Source organism: Aegilops tauschii, chromosome 4 (assembly GCF_002575655.3).
Source record: "Aegilops tauschii subsp. strangulata cultivar AL8/78 chromosome 4, Aet v6.0, whole genome shotgun sequence".
Lineage (NCBI taxonomy): Eukaryota > Viridiplantae > Streptophyta > Magnoliopsida > Poales > Poaceae > Aegilops > Aegilops tauschii.
This window is the reverse complement of record NC_053038.3, coordinates 181,532,703-181,556,406: the sequence shown is the minus strand read 5'-3', so window position 1 is coordinate 181,556,406 and position 23,704 is coordinate 181,532,703.

Below are 23,704 nucleotides of genomic sequence, written 5' to 3'. Positions count from 1 at the left end.
GATGGTGGGCGCGGGTCGGGAGCGCTCCGAGGCCCCTTCTTCGTCGGTGCGTGGTGGGAGGTCTTCCATTCCACACACACCTCTCCGCCGAGCGTTGCTGGATAGTATGGCGACACCGCCGGGCCCTTCTTCGTCGACAGCGGTGCCCAGCAGGGGACGAGGTAAGGGAGGGAAGAAGAGAGGAGTTAGAGCACGTGGTCGCGGGAGAGGAGATAGGGTGACTGTTAGGGCGCCTTCCTCGCCGCCACCCCCAGCTGTTTCACCCGAGCACATGACTGCTAGGGTGGACTCATCCGAGGAGGAGGCTACACGGACTCCGGTCCACGAGCCTTCGGCCCACGAGCCTCAGGTCGACGGGACTTCGGCCCACGAGACCCCGGAGGAGCACACGTCTAGATGGGGTACCTGGCCAGATGAGCCTGAGGGGCCGAGTGGCCATGCTGATGATGGCGGGGAGCCGACTGATATTGAGGAGGAGGGGGGCACCGTCTACCAGCGTGGTTGTACATGGCTCCCGTCCGTGCCGGCGACCCGTGAGCAGAGGTGGTTGATTTTCCCTGATGGGGAGAGGTATGTGCATTTAATCTTTTTGTACCTTCTGCATTCACGTTTCTTCAAATATCTAATGTGTTGGCCTTGTCATGCTGTAGGGGTTGGGACCACCATCATAGTGTCCGCTGGCCCAACTCCGTCCTTGGAGTGCTTTGCCGGCAAAACTTCCTGGGGTTTGTCATGTTGCCTGGTGAGGGTCGGCTTCCAGAGCTTGGATTGAGCTGGGAGCACTACTTGGCTGCCCCGGCCCCGCCGGGTTCGATTATCGACGGTGTCTTGTGCGACACGAGGGCACACATGGTGACCAGAAAGTTCTGGGTAATTTCTCCTTTACACATTTAAAAATCTTCAACTAGCTAGTTATTAATTGTACTAATCAATATTGTCTCATTTGATTGCAGACATTCTACAGGTGTGAGGAGGGATACAAGGAGGAGGCGGCAAATGTTATTGAGAATGTCTGCAAGCGCCTACTACAGAACTTACGGCACGAGGCTCGGGTGCAGGCTGTTCGAGACTACTACGCCTTGCGTGGTATCAAGAAGCCCAAGCCGGCGTGCCGCGATAAGTTCCTGAGTAAGGAGCAGTACATGAAGGTAATTCTTAAGGCCTTGTACTTACTTCCTTCATTTAGTAATTCATAGCCGTATCTCTCAAGTTTCTATTTGCTAACTTAGGCGCCTCCGAGATGGTGTGCGGATCGGATGGATTGTTGGGAGGTGTTGGTCAATGAGTGGTGCTCAAAAGAATGGCTAGCCATCCACAACGCGGCCAAGGACAAACATGCCCAAATGGAAGGTGTGCAACACCATCAAGGCAGCTCCAACTTATATTAGTTCGGGCGGAACTGGGTATGTGGTTTGCTTCATGATTCATGCAATTCATTCATCATCCTAGCTTGAGCCCTTTAATTACTAATTTACTTTGTTTCTCTCTTTCAAGCACGCTACAATAAGGCGGATAAGGTGCCAGAGGTGTACAACCTGTATGCCATGGCCCACACTGCCTCTTTCAAGAAAGTCAAGGCATTCTCTCCGCCTGACCTCGATGGTGCAAACAACTTCACCAACATCTCCTCCCACGACAAGCTCGTGAAATATACAGATGAGGGGAAGGCGAGGAAAGGGGAGGACTTTAACCCGTGCCAGGGTCCCATTGATCCAGAGTTGGTGATGATACCTGGTGGCGGGAGGTCCCATGGCTCCATAGCCATTGGAGATGGACTTATCCGTTGTCCTAGCACTCTCCCGGAGATCAAGATGCGCCAGTCGAGCTCCGCTCCTGAGATAAGGCCTCGTGAACGGCCAGTCCAACTCGCCATCAAGGTTAGTTATATGTCCTCAGCTATCTTTCTCCATTACATTGTGTGTGCTTCCATCAATGATTACAAATGGTAACGAGGAGTGGTGTTGCAGGCTGCTATACAGAGTGAGAGAGATAGAAAGGAGAAACTTCTGGCGGAGGCGGCGGAGAGGCAACGGGAGTTGGAGGAGAGGACGACAAACATGTTGGAGGAGGAGAGGGCACAGAATGACATGCAAGCAAGGGCCATGTACGAGCTCCTTGTGGTAAGTTCCTTCTGCAGATTAGCCAAAACATTCATGTAGTGTTTGTCTCATTACTAACTAGTATGACTGAGTCGTCAAAACCAAATGTGCAGTCTGTGTGCGAGAAGACCGGTCAGACTGCTCGGCCGATGCCAGTGATTGCTCCTGGGACCATGGTGAGTGTCATCATGCTAACGAGACATTGGAAATGATCTTTGGTGCAGCGTAACTCTAGACAAGCATCGCACGATCCTTCTCCAGCTACCGGCACGATCCAGCCCACTCCTACACCTCCATGATCATGGCAAGTTTCTCTAGTGTTTTTCTTAAGAAATGCATAAAGACCTAGACTTAGCCTTATTTCCTCCAATATGCTTACCACAATGACCTAGAGTTAGCTTCTTTTCCTCCAAAATGACTTAATAAGCTTACTGACCTCCAAAACCATCCATTTTACCTAAGTTAGCTCTAAAACGATCTATACTTAGCTTTGTTTCCTCCAAAATGACCTAAGTTAGCTCTAATATGGTTAGTTAACTAGGTTTGCTCAATAATGACATATACTTAGCTTACTTATGTCAAAAATGGCATAATTAGCTTAGTTAGCTCATAAACAATCCATTTTACCTAAGTTAGCTCTAAAATGACCCATTTTACCTTAGTTAGCTCATAAATGATCCATTTTACCAAAGTTAGCTCTAAAATGACCCATTTTACCTGGACTAGCTCCAAAATGATCCATTTTACCTATGTTAGCTCTAAAATGACCCATTTTACCTAGGTTAGCTCCAAAATGACCTAACCTAGGTTAGCTCCAAAATGATGCATTTTACCCAAGTTGGCTCTAAAATGACCCATTTTACCTAGATTAGCTCATAAACGATCCATTTCACCAAGGTTAGCTCACAAACGATCCATTTTACCTAGTTTAGCTCCAAAATGACCCATCACACCTAGGTTAGCTCTAAAATGATGCATTTTACCTAAGTTAGCTCATAAACGATCTATTTCACCTAGGTTAGCTCAAAAACGATCCATTTCACCTAATTTAGCTCAAAAACGATCCATTTCACCTAGGTTAGCTCCAAAATGACCCATCTTACCTAGGCTAGCTCTAAAATGATGCATTATACCTAAGTTAGCTCATAAACGATCTATTTCACCTAGGTTAGCTCATAAACCATCCATTTTAACTAAGTTAGCTCATAAATGATCCATTTCACCTAAGTTAGCTCATAAATGGCATATACTTCTTCTTCTAGTCACCTTTTTCTAACTTTCTTATTTGCCATTTTGCAGATTTCATTCACTTCACGGAAGCTAGCTTGCTATGATGGAGCGCTTGTTTTTTCTTTCATTCTCCTCTAGTATTCTTCTAGCTTGCTATGATGGAACTTGCTATCTTGATGAAACTTTGCATTGTAATATGTATGGATGGAACAATGTGTATGTGCAACTTGCTATGTATGAATGGATGGAACTACATATGTATGCACGATGAAACTTATGTGCTGGATATGTCATATGTATGTTGTTAAATAGCCCTGTGAAATATATATATATATATGTCATATATTTGATTTGAAAATTGCTGGATTTAAAAAAACAGAAAAAAAGAGGCACCTTTGCCGTCAGCCGCTGATGGCAAAGGCTCCTTTGCCGTCTGCCGCGGACGGCAAAGAAGCCACGCGGCGGCCACCTATGCTCCCTGGGAACTGACCCATTTGGTCAGTTTGCCTACAGCGGAGGACGGCAAAGGCTTTGCCTACATTGGCAGACGGCAAAGAATGCCCACATTTGCCTTCAGCAGCAGACGGCAAAGGCTTGTCCCGCAGTGAAGTCCAGCTGACGTCATTCGGCGGACGGCAAAGGCCGGATGCTCTTTGCCGTTAGCGGCGGACGGCAAAGGCTGCCGTTAGCCGCCTAACGGACTAACAACGCATTTATTGCCATTGGCTTTCTTTGCCGTCAGCCGCTGATAGCAAAGGCCCCTTTGCCGTCCGCTTCAAAAAGCAGACGGCAAAGAAGCTCTTTACCGATGCCTACTTTGCCGGAGCCTTTTGCCGTCCGCCATCCTTGCCTTTGCCGTCTGCCGTGGCAGACGGCAAAGTAGCTGATTCCTGTAGTGAGTAAAGAGACTTGTCGGTAACAAGATTGAACTACGTACGGAGATACCGATGATCGAAACTCGGGCAAGTAACATACTGATAGACAAAGGGAACTACATACGGGATTAGCTGAATCCTTGACATCAAGGTTCGACTGATAAGATCTTCGTAGAATATGTGGGAACCAATATGGGCATCCAGGTCCCGCTATTGGTTATTGATCGTAGAGGTGTCTCAGTCATGTCAGCATAGTTCTCGAACACGCAGGGTCTACACACTTAACGTTTGGTGACGATATAAGTATAGTTGAGTCATTATGGTGGTTACCGAAGGTTCTTCGGAGTCTCGGATGAGATCCCAAACATGAAGAGGAACTCCGGAATGGTCCGGAGGTGAAGATCGATATATTGGACGAAGGGTATTGGAGTCCGGAATTGTTCTGGGGGTACCGGGTGATGACTAGCGTCACCGAAAGGGGTTTCGGGGGGCCCTGGCAAGTGTTGGGGGGACATGGACCAAGAGGAAGGGAAAACCAGCCCACTAAGGGGCTGAGCGCCCCCTCACCCCATCTCACGTAACCAGGAGGGTTGGGGGCGTTCCCCTAGGGCTTCCCACCTCCCGGCTTGGGGGCAAGTCACCCTAGGGGAGATCCCAACTGCCCTGGCCGCCCCCCTAGGTGAAACCCTAGGGGCTCCACCCCTCCTCCCTTCCCCTATATATAGAGAGGTAGAGAGAGGGCGGCCACACCTGAAGAGCACATTTCCACGCAATGGCGCTGCCTCTCGTCTCCCTTGCATCCATCTTCCTCTTCGTAGTGCTTAGCGAAGCTCTGCTGAGATTCCGCCACCACCGCCGCCACCACGCCGTCGTGCTACCGGAGGACTCGAGCTACTTCTTCACCATCACTCGCTGGATCGAGGAGCTGAAGGCGTCATCAAGCCGTACGTGTGTTGAACACGGAGGTGTCGTCCGTTCGGCACCTGGATCGATAGTTCGCGGGACCGACCGTGATTGGATCGCGAAGACGTTCGACTACATCAACCATGTTTCTTAATGCTTCTGCTTAGCAATCTACAAGGGTATGTAGATGCAATCTCTCCTCTTGCAGATGGTCATCTCCTAGATTGATCTTGGTGAGCGTAGGAAATTTTTTGTTTCCCATGCAACGTTCCCCAACAGGGGGATGGGAACCAGTCGTCAAGCTTAGCTCGGTCCTTGCCATTGGAACATAACTTTCCCATTCTAAGGCCTCTGGTTGTGCCAAGGTGATTACCGAGGATCTTGGAGAACGCATACAAGCTTTTGTGATAGCCATGGCAGAGCTCGTGGGTGTCGATGAGGTCGAGAGGGTTGAAGTTCCATAGGGGGCGCCGCCGCCGGGAAAGGACGGTTATCCGCGCCCCATATTTGATTGGGAGCAGGGAGATGATGACTATCAACATATCATCGGGGAGGTTGCTGATGAAGTCCAGGCCTGCTGGAGTCGCTTGCGGTTCTTGCTCAACTCGGCTCCGCTTGTTGGTAGTGCCGTTCTCCACCTCCGGAGTCTCCTTGTCAGCGGCGCTTTCTGATAGAAGTTGGAATAGAGGGAATATTTAGTTAAAACGGGGCAATAGAAAAATGTATTGGTAACTAGATAATATTATGTAAGAATATAGTAAGAAAATGGAATAACAATTGGTTGCTTAAATACTACACAACATGCAGATACTTGAAAAGAAAACTTACTTCGAACAAAGTCTCGACGGATGATATCGTCGGGGAAGTTAGCATATATCTCATGACCAGGCCCTTTTTCTTGGGGAACGTAGCATGCAATTTCAAAAAAAATCCTATGCTCACGCAAGATCTATCTAGGAGATGCATCGCAACGAGAGGGGGAGAGTGTGTCCACGTACCCTCATAGACCGAAAGCAGAAGCGTTAGTTTAACGTGGTTCATGTAGTCGAACGTCTTCGCGATTCAACCGATCAAGCACCGAACATACGGCACCTCCGAGTTCAGCACACGTTCAGCTCGATGATGTCCCTCGAACTCTTGATCCAGCAAAGTGTCGAGGGAGATTTTCGTCAGCACGACGGTGTGGTGATGGTGATGGTGAAGTGATCCGCGCAGGGCTTCGCCTAAGCACTACGACAAATATGACCGGAGGAGCAAACTGTGGAGGGGGCGCCGCACACGGCTTGGAACAATTGATGTGTGTTCAAGCGGTGACCCCCCACATATATATAGGTGGGAGAGGGAGAGGGGCGGCAAGGGGCGCCCCAAGTAGGAGTAATCCTACTTGGGCGCCTCCCACAAGTCGGCCTCACCCCCTTCCATAAGTGTCGGAGGGGGAAGGAAAGAGATGGGGGAAGAGAATGAAGGGGGGAGGCCGAATCCTCCCCTTTGCTTTCTCTCTTCCCCTCCTTACTTCTCCTCCTATTCAGCCTATATGGGGGCTCACCAGCCCACTAGGGGCTAGTTTGTCCCGCCCTTGGCCCAATAAGGCCCATATCTTTGTCGGGGGGTGCCCGGAATCCCTTCCGGTAACGCGATATGTCCCCGGTACCCCTGGAACACTTCCGGTGTCCGAATACTATCATCCTATATATGAATCTTTAGCTCTAGACCATTTTAAGACTCCTCGTCATGTCCGTGATCTCATCCGGGACTCCGAACAACATTAGGTCACCAAATCACATAACTCATATAATACAAAATCGTCACCGAACATTAAGCATGCGGACCCTATGGGTTCGAGAACTATGTAGACATGACCGAGACACTTCTCCGGTCAATAACCAACAGCGGAACCTGGACGCTCATATTGGTTCCCAGATATGCTACGAAGATCTTTATCGGTCATACTGTAATGACAACATACGTTATTCCCTTTGTCATCGGCATGTTACTTGCCCGAGATTCGATCGTCGAAATCTTCATACCTAGTTCAATCTAGTTACCGGCAAGTCTCTTTACTCGTTCCATAATGCATCATCGCGCAACTAACCCATTAGTCACATTGCTTCCAAGGCCTATTATGATGTGCATTACTGAGAGGGCCCAGAGATGCCTCTCTGATACTTGGAGTGACAAATCCTAATCTCGATCTATGCCAACCCAACAAACACCTTTGGAGATACCTGTAGAGCATCTTTATAATCACCCAGTTACGTTGTGATGTTTGATAGCACACAAGGCATTCCTCCGGTATCCGAGAGTTGCATAATCTCATAGTCAAAGGAATATGTATATGACATGAAGAAAGCTATAGCAATAAAACTGAATGATCGTTATGCTAAGCTAACGGATGGGTCTTGTCCATCACATCATTCTCCTAATGATGTGATCCCGTTCATGAAATGACAACACATGTCTATGGTTAGGAAACTTAACCATCTTTGATTAATGAGCTAGTCTAATAGAGTCTTACTAGGGACATGATGTTTTGTCTATGTATCCACACATGTATCAAGTTTCTAGTTAATACAATTCTACAATGAATAATAAACATTTATCATGATATAAGGAAATGTAAAATAACAACTTTATTATTGCCTCTAGGGCATATTTCCTTCACTTTTATGTGTAGTGCAATTATAGTGCCAGCTTTCAGTACATAAAACTTAGAAATTTCTTTCCAAAGCCCAGTGCCAAAATAGGAGTCACCACGTTCATCAAGTCTTATAGTAGCAACGATTGTAAATCCATGGTTTGTGTTCAGTATGACATCCCTGCAGTCTTGATTTATGTAAAGGGAAAGATTGTGCACTACAGATTTTGTTGCATAGCAAGGGACGTGCTGCAGAAAATGGTAGGATTGTTAAAGAAAATATGGTAACATACAAATATGGGCCCAAACTGAAAGAACCGTACGACAGTTGAAATCGAAGGACAAAAATCTATAATTAAACAGAGAGGGTAAACATGATGTCATGGAAATATGAGAGTAATCGAAAGAACAATACAACATTAGTTTGCCTAATATCGAAAGAAGAGGGGAAAAACCCTTTGACATATATGGTGCATGTGGCACCTTCTATCCAAATGTAGCAATATTTAGAATATGTTCAAGAAAGTAGGCCATGCCAACCGATTTAGGGTGAGTTTGAACATACCGCGCGCATCCTCAAGTCATCTGGTACGGTGAGATGGAATGTCTGGCGGAGGCCGCAAGGTCCTGATGTGTCCGCGCACTGTACACTCTATGAACTGAAGAAAACCCTCAAATCAGCTCGAATAAAAATGAATTCACGGCGATTTCGGCCGGGTGATTAAAGGAGGCAGATGAACTAGGATAAGAGATGAGATAATATCTCATTAAATTAGTTACCTTGTTGTCCATGAGAAAGAACCCTTAGTATGGCAGATTCCCCAACCGAGTGGAGCTGGGTCGACCGCGAGCAGTGTTGAGAAAGTCGATGGCGATAGGCGGCGGCAAGCGGAAGTGGCGAAATGCGGTGGGCATTGCCGGCAGCTTAGCGGTGGCAGCAGGCGTCGAGCTAAGTGGTCACCACCGCGATAGGCAGTGCCATGCATAGACGCAGAGGAGCTTGTGCAGGAGTGAATGGGGATGGGAGGGGGTGGCAGGTGGGGTGAGGGTTTTTGTGACGTGGGGATGGTGAGGGTTTTCTTTTTCCTTTTTGAATTGCGTGGTGAGGGTTTTCTGTCCCATAAAGAATTTTGGAGACGACGTTTGCTAGAGCCAACCGTGTGTGATTGAAGCAACAGGAAAAATGAAAGTCATTGCACATGGTTCCATTTTTCAGAACCGTGTGTGATTGACGTGCTACCTCCATCTTGGTTTATTGGCCCCCTTTGTAATTTTTACCAAACTTTGACCAAATATTTAACTAAGAAATGTTTATGCATGTCACCAAAAATTATATCATTAACACTATGCTCAAATACCCATCTAACGATATAATTTTTGCTGACCTGCACTAACATTTTGTCAGTTAAACCTTTGGTCAAAATTTAACACAAATTACAAAGGGGACCAATAAACCAAGACGGAGGTAGATTCTATTGATTGCATCCATATCCCACAGTTAGGCATAAGTAAACATAGATTAAACATACTCAGACATAGATAATAAGCGTACACGTACACGGGCATAGTTCAACCATAAGTACATAGTTCGACCGTCATTAATAAGCATACTCAAGCATACATAGTTCGATCCCAGATCTCATCTCACAAGCCGGCACGATCCTGAAGCTACTCCAGGTACTCGGCGTACGCGTCGTGCGCCACCCTACGGGAATACTTCTGCTTGAAGGAGCCAACGGCCCTTCCTCTTGCATGCGCCAGAACACTTAGATACGCGTCATGAAGCTTGTGGTTGCAAAATGGGCATCGATAGTCGCTGTTCCAGGTAATAATACGCCTACTATGCTTTCCCGCATAAAGCTCCCTCAGGATTTGCCTCTTGTACCTCCTCTGGACATCTTCATCCTTGTTGTCCACATCGTCAGATTGCACCTATACAAATAGTAAAACAGATTTGGCATCAAATCAAGTTTACATACCATGAAGTAGGATTAGGAATTTATGGCTATTTATTTATACATATCTAGAGATTATGGTTCGATTTTTAAGCACAGTCGTCTATGTACAGACCAATCTTGAAGAAAATAATGGCACAAACATATGTAGGTCATTCAAAATCAATTGTCAAGTCCTGGCTAGGAATTATTAGCACAAACACTAACCCTAGTCGGATTACTAGCGGAAATCATTTGCACAGATGAAATAACTAATCACTTATCACTTGTACCATTCAAACAATCAATACACTACATGGATCTAACGAAACTTATTCAGATTTCATGGATTGGGAGAACATAACCATAGGATTTCTATTCCAAAAAGGGGGATGCAGGAGTAGCCAGAGAAACCATAGGATCTATTTGACACATAAATGGGTATAGATGACTAACCAGTTGTCCGTCGTCGTCGGAGTCATCACCGAAGTGGTCGTTGGGGTCGTCGCCCGAGTCGTCACCAGAGTCGGTGTGGAACTCTGCCTCCAGCTGTGGAAGCTCGATGCTGTAGACGACGTCACGGTGCAGCCATAACTCACCACCGGTGATGGCAACCTCTGTCTCCATCTCCACACCGTGATCCGATGCTTCAGCAGCCCCGGCGTCGCCACTCCCTCCGATGGGGCGCTTCGGCAGCATCCTCATACACTTACGGCTTTGAGGACTGAGAGCGGCGTCGAGGATGCAAATGGAGAGAGAGGATTGTGTGTGCGGAGAGTATTGGGGGGCGGCCACTCGGGTGCACCATTAATATGGAGTAGTGGGAGAGAGGCGGGCGGCGGTCAAACCGCTGGCTTGCCTCCTAGTGAGCCTGCACACCGGACTGCTGGCATGCCTACCGTCGTTTCACACAGGTACTCGCACGCTTCCCAATGACACTGCCCAGCGAGCACGCCTCCGTCAATTCAAACACATGCACGCACGCCTCCCGGTCTGCCTGCGTGGTGGAATGCTCGCATGCATCCCGTCAACTCACGCATGCTCGCACGACACACAGGTCGCGCGGCGGCACGTATATTGTTTTTCTATTTGGATGATTAATGTTGCCGCTTTATTGCTTAACTGAAGCATGGCACATATCCATGGTTGGTCTAACACTCACGGTTCGAATAAATAATCCGTTTGGGATATTGGTTCCCAATTATTAATAATCTCTCGTTTGTAATTAGATAAAGATTACATCAAAACTGGTCTCAAATTTGACCAAAATAAAGTACAATGCCACTTTGTATTGGTGTCCATATGACAACACGACAAGTTGCATGAACTTCAAATAAGTTTTGGATGTACTAGAATTTAAAAATCAAGATTCTGAATGTTTGAAATTTCTTGCACGGGGAGTAAAACATGCACCCAATGAGACACATGTGTCTTTGCAATCCATTTAGGTGCACTGTCACGTGTGCATGTAGCTCAAAATTTGATTTTTGCACATTATACCCATACAAAATCGATCAATTAATGTACTAAAATGTCTTCATGATCTCTATTTTTTCGAAATTAAAACGTCCCTCCTTTGGTAACATATGTTCACCGCGGGATAACTTAACATGCATTGTAGTTGCGGTGGATTCGCGGTGTGTGGGTGGGTGTGTGCGTCTGGGGGGTGGCGGGTGGCTCGCAGTACACTACGAGTTGTGAGCCACCGTGTGGGTTGGCCATTTTGTTAGGCAAAGAGATAGGTGGCCCCACTTACGAGCTGATTAGATAAAACTTAACGGCTCCCCCTCTTTGCCGTCTGCTAGCGGACAGCAAAGAGAGAAAAATAGCGGACGGCAAAGACCTAACTTCACTAACCTAACTAACGGCCGAGCCCCCACCCGCTTTCCTCTCTGTTTCTCTCCACGACCAGATCGACCCCCCGCCGCCCCCCCGCCGCCCGGCGCCGCCCCCCTACCCGCCCCCGCCCCCAGCACCCGCCGCCGCCCCCGACACCGCCCCCGCCACCTACCGCAGCCTGCCCCGTCGCCCCACCACCCCGCCGCCCCCCACCCGCCGATGCCCCATTGCCCCGGCGCCCCACCACGTCGCCGCCCGACCGTCCCACTGCCCCGGCGCCCCGCCGCCCCCACCACCCGCCCACCACCCCGGCGCCACCGCGGCCCCATCGGCCCCGCCTCCCTGCCGGCTCCCCCTGAGCTCCACCGCCCCGGAGCCCTGCCACCCCCATCGCCACCGCCACCCTGCCGCCCGCTGCCCCCGTCGCCACCGCCACCCCCCCGAGCTCCGGTGAGTTATTTTTTTTCTGTTTTTTCTTTTTTCCTGTTTAATTGTTTGTGTTAGATTTAGGTCTAGATATGTGTTAGTGTTAGTGTTAGATTTAGTGCTAGTGTTAGATTTAGGTCTAGATATGTGTTAGTGTTAGTGTTAGTCTATGTGTTAGTGTTAGTGTTAGGTTTTAGATAATTAGTTATATTATTAAAAGAAGTAGAAAAAAGATGAAAAAAGAAGAAGAAGAAGAAAAGAAGAATATGTAGAAGGGGAAGAAGAAGAGAAGGAAAGAAGAAGAAGAAGAAAGGAAAGAAGAAGAAGGATAGAAGGAAACACCCCGACCCCGACACGACACCCCGACCCCCTGACCACGACACCCTGACCCCGACACCACACCCCGACACTCCGACACCCCGACCCCCTGACCCCGACACCCCGACCCCGACACCACACCCCGACACCACGACCCCGACACCACACCCCGACCCCGAAACAGCATCCCGACCCCCTGACCCCGACATCCCGACACCACACCCCGACACCCCGACCCCCTGACCCCGACACCCCGACCCCGAAAACCCGATCGACCCCGACACGACACCCCGACCTCGAAACAGCACCCCGACCCCGACACGGCACCCCGACACCGACACGACACCCCGACCCCTCCCGAAAAGGTGCTCTTTGGCCTTCCAGAGGCTGACGGGGTCATATATTTGTGAAGTATGAGTTAGGTCATATATTTTTCGATTTTGTTATGAAAAACATCATGTATAATTGTGTTGATCAGGTAGATTTAAATGTGCAGTTGTTTTATCGCTGCGAGGTTTGGTGTTCGACGACCTCCCCGTGCGTTTGACGAGCTCTGCCCCTTCGTTCGTGGGTGAGCACAAATGACATGTCCTCCTCCCCCCTTAATTATTTGCTCCGTTCCGGTGTTCGTGCCGATGAAACTTGATAGCTAGCTATATATCTGTCTTGAATCATCAGTATGCGTAACCAATATGTTTCTCCCGTTCGAAAGCGTTATAGTTATAAATATGCATGCATTTGCATATTTATAACCGTGATTCTTTCGAATTGTCCAACGCTATCCATGGACAGCCCGAGTATGTGTAGATTGGGTTCGTTTTCCCATATGCTTTGCTCCGGATCCGACGCATAAATTTCGTCAGTGCCTCCCCTGTTGTTCTCCGGGTACACATCCTCTCTGTTTATTGCAGAGACGTGTATCAGGAGAACAGCGGGGAGGTGCTGCCGAAATTTTGCGTCGGATCCGGAGCATAGCATGGTAAAAGGAACCCAATCTACACATACTCGGGTGGGATTAGGACCTATCATTACCTATTACAGTGTAGGTTGCATGGACATAATAAAATTGACAAAGTAGATCAACTGATGAATATATACATGGTGAATTATATATATATATATATATATATATATATTTGTTGTGTGTCCAGTAGCTCTGAAAGTCAAGATGAGTGATTGTGCGTGGATGTACACCGGTCACACTGGTCAGAACAAATGGAGCACTGAATGGTTCATAAAAACCAAGGGGTTTGTGCAAGCCGCATTTGCAAATGGACAGAGGAAAACCTAGTGCCCCTGTTTACGGTGCGGCAATTGAGAAAAGAGGACAGAGGCTGAAATGGGCAAACACCTGCAGAAGAATGGTTTTACGCCCGATTATACGGTGTGGACATATCATGGTGGGTCTGCCCAACGTGACCGAGCTGAGGTGGATCGTCGTCGCACCGACGAGCATGGTACTGGGATGGAAAACATGGTGCAAGACTTCGATGATGCTCGGGATTCGGACGAGGAGATGGAGGAATCTGCAAAGGCCTTCAATGAAATGTTGGAGTCTTCAAAACGTCCGCTCCACGAGCACACTGAGCTTTGTCAGTTGGATTCCATCTCACAAGTAATGGCTCTGAAGGCTCAGTTCAACTTGGGCAGAGAATGCTACGACGCAATGATGACAGTATTTGGACGCTTTGTACCCAAAGGCCATGTAATGCCTGCAAACTTGTACCAGTCAGACAAAATCCTCCGTGCACTGAAGATGCCCTATGAGAAGATACATGCCTGTGAGAAAGGATGTGTCTTATTTAGGCTTGACTATGCGGACTTGAACTATTGTACCATTTGCAAGTCTTCCAGGTATGTTGTGGTAGACAACGGTATGGGTGAGAAGACACAGACCAAAATCCCCGTTAGTGTTCTTCGGTATATGCCAATCGTACCAAGACTTCAATGTCTTCTCATGGTCGAAGAGACGGCCAGACAGATGACATGGCACAAATGGGCAAAAGAACCGAACTAGATGCAGATGGGAATCTGATGATCGTACACACATCGGATGGTGTTGCGTGGAAAAAGTTTGATGAATTACATGCTGACAAAGCGGCAGATCCGAGGCATCCTCGAGTCGGCATCAGCACGGATGGGTTCAGTGTGTTTCGTCTGACGGCAGCCCAATACAGTTGTTGGCCTGTATTTGTATTTCCACTCAATCTCCCCCCCCCCCGGACAGATTATGCAAAGAAAGAACATTTTCCTGACGTTGATAATTCTAGGGCCCAACTATCCGGGGAAAAATATGAATGTGTACATGCAACCACTTAAGGACGAATTGCAAGAAGCCTGGGATAATGGGTTCAAGACATACGACGCCTATAGCAAACGGAACTTCATAATGCGTGTCTGGTACATGTACTCAACGCATGACTTGCCAGCGTATGCGCTATTCGTTGGCTGGTGTGTGCATGGAAGGTTCCCGTGCCCCACATGCAAGGGAGCTCTTGAGTTTCATTGGCTTCAGGCCAGTCGCAAGTTTTCTTGCTTCGACATGAATAGACAGTTCCTGGATCCTCGCCATAAGTTCAGGAAAGACAAGAAGAACTTCATTAGAGGTAGAGTTGTCAAAAACTCTGCACCACCTACGTTGATAGGCCAACAGACCCTGGATCAGTTAAACGCTCTCGAGCCAAATCCAGAGCGTCCAGGGTACTTCAAGGGGTATAATTCTAAGCACGCCTGGACTCACAAGACATGCTTATGGGATCTTCCTTACTTCAAAGACCTCCTTTGCCCACACAACATCGACGTGATTCACACTGAGAAGAATATCGCCGAGGCACTTTTTGGTACATTGTTCGTCACAGATGGGAAGTCAAAGGATAATACTAAGGCTAGAGTCGATCTGGAGGCGCTATGTGATAGGCCGTTACAAAACATGAAAGAACCAAAAGGAAAGCAGAACTGGACGACGCCAAAGGCATGGTTTAATCTTGGAAGGCCAGCTATGAGGGAAATTATCTTGTGGGTGAAAATGCAGTTGATGTTCCCCGATGGGTATGCAGCGAATCTAAAGAGGGGAGCGAGTCTTGATAAATTGAAGATATTTGGTCTCAAGAGTCATGATTGGCACATATGGATTGAGTGGGTAACGCCGGTGATGTTGCGTGGCTTCATCCCTGAGGATGAATGGCTAGTACTGGCAGAACTCAGCTATTTCTTCCGTGTTCTTTGTGCGAAAGAACTATCGCCTGGCGTGCTAGAAGAAATGGAAGAGTTGGCGCCGGAGTTGATCTGCAAGTTAGAGAAGATCATTCCACCGGGCTCCTTTAATCCAATGCAGCATTTGATTTTGCATCTCCCGACCGAGGCAAGATTGGGGGGGGCCCGTGCAAAATCGTTGGTGCTACCCAACTGAGAGCATGCAGAAGACGCTTCGAGAAAAATGTAAAAATAAACACAGAATTGAAGCATCGATGGCTGAGGCATTCATCACTGAGGAGGCGGCAAACTTCGTGACAGCACACTACAAAGCAAAAAATCGTCATTTGCATAATCCGAAGCCTCGGTACAATGCTGACGAACCTCAAAAGGGTGGATCCAACCTCAGCCTATTCAAAGGGAATCTCGCACCAGCCAGTGGTTCGAAACCAGTATCTTTGGATAACGAAGAATGGCGGACCATTACGTTGTATATCTTCAACAACCTGACAGAAGTGCGGCCGTACATCGAGTAAGTTCTCGGTACATTGTTTCGCAACTTCTATTTCCTTTGAACTGCTCTTATTCCAGGATATTTCACACAGTTGATACGTCGCCATATTCTCGTATGGAGCGGTGATCCAAAAGGGTTCCGTCGAAGAGTATGAGCTTCTCGCAAAGCAAGGAGGCGGCTATCCCAGTTTCATCTCTTGGTTCAAACAAATGGTAATTTCTATTAGACCATTTCATTTCATTCGCTAATTTCTGCCTAATGCAACAATCCTTTCGTATTAAACTTGTAGGCTAATTCAGAGTCTATGGACGCCGAATTGAGACAAGTCGCTAATGGTTTTGACTATAAGGTCCGTTCATTTGACAAATACGACATCAACGGGTATCGCTTTCGTACCTATGGCAAAGAGCTATCTATGCCCGACCGAAAGTCTACAAATTGTTGTGTATCTGCTATCGGCGAAGGAGGTACCTAGTATTATGGGAGAGTTGAAGCAATTTATGAACTTCTATTCTATGGTGACAACCCACCGAATGTCGTACTCTTCAAATGTTATTGGTTTCATCCGAAGGAGACTAGAAGGACTCATGAACATATAGGGCTAGTTGAAATCAAACAAAACACCCATTTAGATGTTCCTGATGTCTATATTACGGCTCAACAGGCGACCCAAGTATTCTATCTACCGTGGGCCTGCCAAACTAATCCAAATCTGAAAGGTTGGGATGTCGTTTATGAAGTGTCGCCACGTGCTAGACTATCTCCCCCAAAGGAAGAGGATTATGAACCTCACATTAACCCAGACACATATGAAGGAGAATTCTTCCAAGAGACACGTCTTTCCAAAAAGCGTTTCAAGAACCGCTATACTTCACCCCAAAACATTGAAGCAGACAGCGACAGTGAATCCGACATCAACCCAGAGGAGGAACAAGAAGAGCCGGAACAAGAAGAGGTTACTGCTGCGGATGACCTGTCAATGCTTGACCGATTACATCAAGGTGGCCTTCCACATGTTGATGCCACTGAACCCTATGAGCCCGTCATTGATTATAGTGATGATGATGATTATGCATTTATTGATGATAGTGGTCGAGATTATTAGTAGTGTCAGGTATTCAATTTTTTTATGTTGTACTTGATGATGATACACTTAAGTGATATACATATTATTATTCATGTCGGTATTTTTTTTATGTTGTACTAATTTCGTTTACTCTTTGTCATGGCAGGTGTTGAAAGATGGTGGGCGCGGGTCGGGAGCGCTCCGAGGCCCCTTCTTCGTCGGTGCGTGGTGGGAGGTCTTCCATTCCACACGCACCTCTACGCCAAGCGTTGCTGGATAGTATGGCGACACCGCCGGGCCCTTCTTCGTCGACAGCGGTGCCCAGCAGGGGACGAGGTAAGGGAGGGAAGAAGAGAGGAGTTAGAGCACGTGGTCGCTGGAGAGGAGATAGGGTGACTGTTAGGGCGCCTTCCTCGCCGCCACCCCCAGCTGTTTCACCCTAGCACGTGATTGCTAGGGTGGACTCATCCAAGGAGGAGGCTACACGGACTCTGGTCCACGAGCCTTCGGCCCACGAGCCTCGGGTCGACGGGACTTCGGCCCACGAGACCCCGGAGGAGCACACGTCTAGATGGGGTACCTGGCCGGATGAGCCTGAGGGGCCGAGTGGCCATGCTGATGATGGCGGGGAGCCGACTGATATTGAGGAGGAGGGGGGCACCGTCTACCAGCGTGGTTGTACATGGCTCCCGTCCGTGCCGGCGACCCGTGAGCAGAGGTGGTTGATTTTCCCTGATGGGGAGAGGTATGTGCATTTAATCTTTTTGTACCTTCTACATTCACGTTTCTTCAAATATCTAATGTGTTGGCCTTGTCATGCTGTAGGGGTTGGGACCACCATCATAGTGTCCGCCGGCCCAACTCCGTCCTTGGAGTGCTTTGCCGGCAAAACTTCCTGGGGTTTGTCATGTTGCCTGGTGAGGGTCGGCTTCCAGAGCTTGGATTGAGCTAGGAGCACTACTTGGCTGCCCCGGCCCCGCCGGGTTCGATTATCGACGGTGTCTTGTGCGACACGAGGGCACACATGGTGACCAGAAAGTTCTGGGTAATTTATACTTTACACATTTAAAAATCTTCAACTAGCTAGTTATTAATTGTACTAATAAATATTGTCTCATTTGATTGCAGACATTCTATAGGTGTGAGGAGGGATACAAGGAGGAGGCGGCAAATGTTATTGAGAACGTCTGCAAGTGCCTACTACAGAACTTACGGCACGAGGCTCGGGTGCAGGTTGTTCAAGACTACTACGCCTTGCGTGGTATCAAGAAGCCCGAGCCGGCGTGCCGCGATAAGTTCCTGAGTAAGGAGCAGTACATGAAGGTAATTTTTAAGGCCTTGTACTTACTTCCTTCATTTAGTAATTCATAGCCGTATCTCTCAAGTTTCTATTTGCTAACTTAGGCGCCTCCGAGATGGTGTGCGGATCGGATGGATTGTTGGGAGGTGTTGGTCAATGAGTGGTGCTCAAAAGAATGGCTAGCCATCCACAACGCGGCCAAGGACAAACATGCCCAAATGGAAGGTGTGCAACACCATCAAGGCAGCTCCAACTTATATTAGTTCGGGCGGAACTGGGTATGTGGTTTGCTTCATGATTCATGCAATTCATTCATCATCCTAGCTTGAGCCCTTTAATTACTAATTTACTTTGTTTCTCTCTTTCAAGCATGCTACAATAAGGCGGATAAGGTGCCAGAGGTGTACAACCTGTATGCCATGGCCCACACTGCCTCTTTCAAGAAAGTCAAGGCATTCTCTCCGCCTGACCTCGATGGTGCAAACAACTTCACCAACATCTCCTCCCACGACAAGCTCGTGAAATATACAGATGAGGGGAAGGCGAGGAAAGGGGAGGACTTTAACCCGTGCCAGGGTCCCATTGATCCAGAGTTGGTGATGATACCTGGTGGCGGGAGGTCCCATGGCTCCATAGCCATTGGAGATGGACTTATCCGTTGTCCTAGCACTCTCCCGGAGATCAAGATGCGCCAGTCGAGCTCCGCTCCTGAGATAAGGCCTCGTGAACGGCCAGTCCAACTCGCCATCAAGGTTAGTTATATGTACTCAGCTATCTTTCTCCATTACATTGTGTGTGCTTCCATCAATGATTACAAATGGTAACGAGGAGTGGTGTTGCAGGCTGCTATACAGAGTGAGAGAGATAGAAAGGAGAAACTTCTGGCGGAGGCGGCGAAGAGGCAACGGGAGTTGGAGGAGAGGACGACAAACATGTTGGAGGAGGAGAGGGCACGGAATGACATGCAAGCAAGGGCCATGTACGAGCTCCTTGTGGTATGTTCCTTCTGCAGATTAGCCAAAACATTCATGTAGTGTTTGTCTCATTACTAACTAGTATGACTGAGTCGTCAAAACCAAATGTGCAGTCTATGTGCGAGAAGACCGGTCAGACTGCTCGGCCGATGCCAGTGATTGCTCCTGGGACCATGGTGAGTGTCATCATGCTAACGAGACATTGGAAATGATCTTTGGTGCAGCGTAACTCTAGACAAGCATCGCACGATCCTTCTCCAGCTACCGGCACGATCCAGCCCGCTCCTACACCTCCATGATCATGGTAAGTTTCTCTAGTGTTTTTCTTAAGAAATGCATAAAGACCTAGACTTAGCCTTATTTCCTCCAATATGCTTACCACAATGACCTAGAGTTAGCTTCTTTTCCTCCAAAATGACTTAATAAGCTTACTGACCTCCAAAACCATCCATTTTACCTAAGTTAGTTCTAAAACGATCTATACTTAGCTTTGTTTCCTCCAAAATGACCTAAGTTAGCTCTAATATGGTTAGTTAACTAGGTTTGCTCAATAATGACATATACTTAGCTTACTTATGTCAAAAATGGCATAATTAGCTTAGTTAGCTCATAAACAATCCATTTTACCTAAGTTAGCTCTAAAATGACCCATTTTACCTTAGTTAGCTCATAAATGATCCATTTTACCAAAGTTAGCTCTAAAATGACCCATTTTACCTTAGTTAGCTCATAAATGATCCATTTTACCAAAGTTAGCTCTAAAATGACCCATTTTACCTGGAATAGCTCCAAAATGATCCATTTTACCTATGTTAGCTCTAAAATGACCCATTTTACCTAGGTTAGCTCCAAAATGACCTAACCTAGGTTAGCTCCAAAATGATGCATTTTACGCAAGTTGGCTCTAAAATGACCCATTTTACCTAGATTAGCTCATAAACGATCCATTTCACCAAGGTTAGCTCACAAACGATCCATTTTACCTAGTTTAGCTCCAAAATGACCCATCACACCTAGGTTAGCTCTAAAATGATGCATTTTACCTAAGTTAGCTCATAAACAATCTATTTCACCTAGGTTAGCTCATAAATGATCAATTTCACCTAATTTAGCTCAAAAACGATCCATTTCACCTAGGTTAGCTCCAAAATGACCCATCTTACCTAGGTTAGCTCTAAAATGATGCATTATACCTAAGTTAGCTCATAAACGATCTATTTCACCTAGGTTAGCTCATAAACCATCCATTTTAACTAAGTTAGCTCATAAATGATCCATTTCACCTAAGTTAGCTCATAAATGGCATATACTTCTTCTTCTAGTCACCTTTTTCTAACTTTCTTATTTGCCATTTTGCAGATTTCATTCACTTCACGGAAGCTAGCTTGCTATGATGGAGCGCTTGTTTTTTCTTTCATTCTCCTCTAGTATTCTTCTAGCTTGCTATGATGGAACTTGCTATCTTGATGAAACTTTGCATTGTAATATGTATGGATGGAACAATGTGTATGTGCAACTTGCTATGTATGAATGGATGGAACTACATATGTATGCACGATGAAACTTATGTGCTGGATATGTCATATGTATGCTGTTAAATAGCCCTGTGAAATATATATATATGTCATATATTTGATTTGAAAATTGCTGGATTTAAAAAAAAAGAAAAAAAGAGGCACCTTTGCCGTTAGCCGCTGATGGTAAAGGCTCCTTTGCCGTCTGCCGCGGACGGCAAAGAAGCCACGCGGCGGCCACCTATGCTCCCTGGGAACTGACCCATTTGGTCAGTTTGCCTACAGCGGAGGACGGCAAAGGCTTTGCCTACATTGGTAGACGGCAAAGAATGCCCACATTTGCCTTCAGCAGCAGACGGCAAAGGCTTGTCCCGCAGTGAAGTCCAGCTGACGTCATTCGGCGGACGGCAAAGGCCGGATGCTCTTTGCCGTCAGCGGCGGATGGCAAAGGCTGCCGTTAGCCGCCTAACGGACTAACAACGCATTTATTTTTGTTGGCTTTCTTTGCCGTCAGCCGCTGATAGCAAAGGCCCCTTTGCCGTCCGCTTCAAAAAGCAGACGGCAAAGAAGCTCTTTACCGATGCCTACTTTGCCGGAGCCTTTTGCCGTCCGCCATCCTTGCCTTTGCCGTCTGCCGTGGCAGATGGCAAAGTAGCTGATTCCTGTAGTGAGTAAAGAGACTTGTCGGTAACAAGATTGAACTACGTACGGAGATACCGATGATCGAAACTCGGGCAAGTAACATACTGATAGACAAAGGGAACTACATACGGGATTAGCTGAATCCTTGACATCAAGGTTCGACTGATAAGATCTTCGTAGAATATGTGGGAACCAATATGGGCATCCAGGTCCCGCTATTGGTTATTGATCGTAGAGGTGTCTCAGTCATGTCTGCATAGTTCTCGAACACGCAGGGTCTACACACTTAACGTTTGGTGACGATATAAGTATAGTTGAGTCATTATGGTGGTTACCGAAGGTTGTTCGGAGTCTTGGATGAGATCCCAAACATGAAGAGGAACTCCGGAATGGTCCGGAGGTGAAGATCGATATATTGGACGAAGGGTATTGGAGTCCGGAATTGTTCTGGGGGTACCGGGTGATGACTAGCGTCACCGAAAGGGGTTTCGGGGGGCCCTGGCAAGTGTTGGGGGGCCATGGACCAAGAGGAAGGGAAAACCAGCCCACTAAGGGGCTGAGCGCCCCCTCACCCCATCTCACGTAACCAGGAGGGTTGGGGGCGTTCCCCTAGGGCTTTCCACCTCCCGGCTTGGGGGCAAGTCACCCTAGGGGAGATCCCAACTGCCCTGGCCGCCCCCTAGGTGAAACCCCAGGGGCTCCACCCCTCCTCCCTTCCCCTATATATAGAGAGGTAGAGAGAGGGCGGCCACACCTGAAGAGCACATTTCCATGCAATGGCGCTGCCTCTCCTCTCCCTTGCATCCATCTTCCTCTTCGTAGTGCTTAGCGAAGCTCTGCTGAGATTCCGCCACCACCACCGCCACCACGCCGTCGTGCTACCGGAGGACTCGAGCTACTTCTTCACCATCGCTCGCTGGATCGTGGAGCTGAAGGCGTCATCAAGCCGTACGTGTGTTGAACACGGAGGTGTCGTCCGTTCGGCACCTGGATCGATAGTTCGCGGGACCGACCGTGATTGGATCGCGAAGACGTTCGACTACATCAACCATGTTTCTTAATGCTTCTGCTTAGCAATCTACAAGGGTATGTAGATGCAATCTCTCCTCTTGTAGATGGTCATCTCCTAGATTGATCTTGGTGAGCGTAGGAAAATTTTTGTTTCCCATGCAACGTTCCCCAACAGGGGGATGGGAACCAGTCGTCAAGCTTAGCTCGGTCCTTGCCATTGGAACATAACTTTCCCATTCTAAGGCCTCTGGTTGTGCCAAGGTGACTGCCGAGGATCTTGGAGAACGCATACAAGCTTTTGTGATAGCCATGGCAGAGCTCGTGGGTGTCGATGAGGTCGAGAGGGTTGAAGTTCCATAGGGGGCGCCGCCGCCGGGAAAGGACGGTTGTCCGCGCCCCATATTTGATTGGGAGCAGGGAGATGATGACTATCAACATATCATCGGGGAGGTTGCTGATGAAGTCCAGGCCTGCTGGAGTCGCTTGCAGTTCTTTCTCAACCCGGCTCCGCTTGTTGGTAGTGTCGTTCTCCACCTCCGGAGTCTCCTTGTCAGCGGCGCTTTCTGATAGAAGTTGGAATAGAGGGAATATTTAGTTAAAACGGGGCAATAGAAAAACGTATTGGTAACTAGATAATATTATGTAAGAATATAGTAAGAAAATGGAATAACAATTGGTTGCTTAAATACTACACAACATGCAGATACTTAAAAAGAAAACTTACTTTGAACAAAGTCTCGACGGATGATATCGTCGGGGAAGTTAGCATATATCTCATGACCAGGCCCTTTTTCTTGGGGAACGTAGCATGCAATTTCAAAAAAAATCCTATGCTCACGCAAGATCTATCTAGGAGATGCATCGCAACGAGAGGGGGAGAGTGTGTCCACGTACCCTCATAGACCGAAAGCAGAAGCGTTAGTTTAACGTGGTTCATGTAGTCGAACGTCTTCGCGATTCAACCGATCAAGCACCGAACATACGGCACCTCCGAGTTCAGCACACGTTCGGCTCGATGACGTCCCTCGAACTCTTGATCCAGCAAAGTGTCGAGGGAGATTTTCGTCAGCAAGACGGTGTGGTGATGGTGATGGTGAAGTGATCCGCGCAGGGCTTCGCCTAAGCACTACGACAAATATGACCGGAGGAGCAAACTGTGGAGGGGGCGCCCCACACGGCTTGGAACAATTGATGTGTGTTCAAGCGGTGACCCCCCACATATATATAGGTGG